Source organism: Frankliniella occidentalis, unplaced genomic scaffold (genome assembly GCF_000697945.3).
Source record: "Frankliniella occidentalis isolate FOCC.00 unplaced genomic scaffold, Focc_3.1 Scaffold748, whole genome shotgun sequence".
Taxonomy (NCBI): Eukaryota; Metazoa; Arthropoda; class Insecta; order Thysanoptera; family Thripidae; genus Frankliniella; species Frankliniella occidentalis.
This window is the reverse complement of record NW_026267858.1, coordinates 29,075-32,410: the sequence shown is the minus strand read 5'-3', so window position 1 is coordinate 32,410 and position 3,336 is coordinate 29,075.

Sequence of the window (3,336 nt, the reverse complement as noted above, 5' to 3'; positions counted from 1 at the left end):
AAGTCCTGACACAACTCCACAGGCTAAGTCCCTACACCTACGCGACGGCTTGAGTGAAGCCAGTAAGGTCCTGGTCCCCTCTCCTACCTGTCCCTCCCTGGCCACTCCCTCGCCCGCCCCGCGCATAGGCAGCGACCGCAGGGCTGCGCGGGGGAGGGGGGGGGGGCAGCGGGATGGGTTGTACGTACATGCGTAAATAGATCAAAGTAAAACAAACGCCGAGGAGGTGGATTCAGTGTACACTGCTGGGCTGCCATGGGTCGATCTCGCACTGCACTTGGTCACTGCACTTTGAACACTGTACTGACACTCATGCATGCACTGGACACTGAAATCCTGAGCTCGTTGCACTTCCACCCTCCCTGACCTGCTAGAGGCTGGCTCGCACCTGAGGGTGCTCACGCTCGCCCGCCCGCTCAGCTCACCCCGCGGGGCTGGGCGAGGTGAAGTGAGGGGAAGAGGATCACACCCTTCTCCCCTCACCGCCGCAGGGTGCTGCTAGGCAAACTCCCCAACCCCCGGGACTTGAGGGGTGAGCTGCTACCTGAGAGCCGAGAGTGCTCCGTTGTGCTCGCTGTCTCCCCGCGGAGGCCAGCGAGCGAGGAGGGGGGGGGGGGCTGCCCTTTACCCACACACGGCCGCGGGGTGCGGCCACCCCGTGGTGCGGCTAACCTAACCCCTGACCTGAGGGGAGGGCCACTACCTGAGGGTGCTCTGAGGTGTTCGCTCTCGCTCCGTCCGGCGAGCCAGCCCGAGCCAGCCGGCGAGTCGAGGGGGAGGAGGACCAAAGCCTCCCCCTCCCCTTACCACCGAGCCGCGCTCGACCCCTGCTCGACCCCGTAGGAGTGCGAGATATGCATGCCGGTGAGTGTACAGAAGCACACACGTGTGCCGTGCCGTCGGCTCACACGCTCTTGGCCGGCGAGCCGCGCTACATCCTGTCCAACCTGATTACATGAAATGCAGAAAAAATAGGGTGGTTCATTGATTGCTACGCCCTGCCTTCGTTGAGAGGAGTGTTGGTACAACTGATTAAAACGACTGCTCGAATACGACAAACAGACATAATGGGGCTCACGCTTCGGTTGATGCACAAACTTCTAATTAATTTATTGTCACAGTCACACAAAAGCACAATTATTTGACTTACTTTTGGATTAATACATTAAAAACACAAACGTTTCTCCCAGAAAATCCTTACAGCGAATCGCCACGCTGAGTTCACGCTTTCAGCGATTCCGTTGCTTGACTTGAGCACCTTGAATAACAAGGGCATGGCGTTGATATTTTGGGGCGGCGGCGGCCTAGGTTGCCTTATGGTCATTGCTCCGTGCCCCGATGAAGCGGCATAGTGCCGTCGCGCCTCCCCCGAGGTGGCGGAGCAGCGGAGCAGTCGCTGACGGGCGAGGGTGCGACGAGGGCTCGTGTGAGAGCCACCCCCAGCAGCGCGCAGCCCCACGGGAGCAGCGACGGCCGCGACGAGCTACCGACTCGCCTGCCCGACGCTCGTGAATGACCGTATTGAATGACCAAATACTCTGAGCGTCACGTGTCAGCCGGGGTACGCCTTGGCGTGGTGCATGCAGCGCGGCTGGTCTAAAGTCACTTTTGCATCCTCGTGCTCCTAAAACTTCTTCCTGCATTTCCCAGTCGGGTCCCTGAACTCGTTCTTCTCCGCACAAGAGTTCCAAACAGGCAGTACGATGACCCTCTGTAGTTTGAATTTGCTGTCACCACCCGCATTTTCCGTCAAGCCGGCCTGCTCCTGTTGCACGTCGTCGTGGGGTGGCTGTTGAGGCAGTTGTGGCTGGCTGCCGGGCTCGGGCACTTTGACGATGGTGGGGACCCCGGGACGCGGGGCTGGCGCTGAGCCCACCGGGCAACCCGTCATGAGCACCAGGACGACCGGCACGGCGACAGCGAGCAAGGGTAGAGAGCGGCTCATGGCTTTGGATAGCGCGCGACTGACTGAACTGACTTGAGTATGCGCGACAGCCACAACGCGCGCGCCGGCAGCCGCAGCCGCGGCCCCCCACCAGGACGTTTGGGGAAAACCACACAAAAGAGGCAAAGAAGAAGCTTGACCGCACGCTCGACCTTTCTGAACCCCGCCCAGCCTCGTCCCCGTCTCGCCGACCAGCGCGCATAGCCAAAGAATCAACACGGAGCCTGCAGGCTCTGACGTCAGCCGCCGAGCCTTCACACTTTGTGCCGCTTGTTGCTCTGCGGCTGCTTTAACATCCCAATGCAAAATGGGAAAGATAAGATCAACGGATTAACTTTTCGGTTTACGCTTGTATGGGCAAGCATCCATACTGACAACGCTCTAAACGGGTCTAGGCGCTGCGCTCGCTGGTCGCGCAGCTAGGTGTGTTCGCATCGATTCAAGTGAGCAGGCGCGGTGGTATGAGCTGGGAAGCGAGCGTCCCCCATCCCTGCACGACCGATAGAATGGGAGAACTCCCTTGTTCTAGCTGGAGCCATTGATCGCGGAGAGCTAAAATGGCTGCCGGTGATCCGGGTCGATCCAGACAAGGCTGCGGGAGCCGCTCATATTCGCTTACCGAGAGGAATCTAGGAGAGATTCTAGTGGCGGCCTGAGAGCGGCGGGTCCGGTGTTTGGCGAGCTTGGTGCAGCGTCGACGGCGTCCTAGAGGATCTGATGGCTGGCAGACGTCCGCACAGCATAAGCTCCGGGGGTGATCTGACGCTCCCTCCGGCGGGCCAGTCGCTTATATTGGAAATGCGCTCCTCCATGGCCCACCCCAGCAGATACTCACCCTCACAAGAGGGTGGGTTGGGTGGGGGCAGACCGACCGTTAGATCGTAAACCTCCCCTCTTTGGGGTGCGAGCGCGTTTTACGACCATCCGCCCAACCGCCATATTGCGAGACCGCCGGAAAGGGAGCACTGTTCATTAGACTCCCCCTCCCCCCTCGCCCGGAGGCCGGTCGGCTTGTCCATTGTTCGCGCGCGGGTCGCTTTGTGAAGATCATCCCGTCCCCCTCCAACCGCAGTGGGCCGTGGGGTGCGGCAAACCCCTGACGCGGAACGGTCGCCCGCCGGCCCACCCCTCCCCAAACGCACCCTTAGGATAGGGCGACGTTGGATCGTAAACCTCCCTTCCTTGGGGTGCGAGCGCGTTTTACGACCGCCCGCAGCCGGAAAAGGGCGCGCCGGCGGCTTTACGACCAAGCACCCTCCTGCTGAGGGGAGCGTTGGTTACTCCCCTCTGTCTCTGCAATCAGGAATAAAGCCAGTGGATGGCGCCGAACCGTTGCATTTCAAAATTGCACTTTTGTTCATTATTGGGAGTGAGGGTGAGCTCCCCCCCCC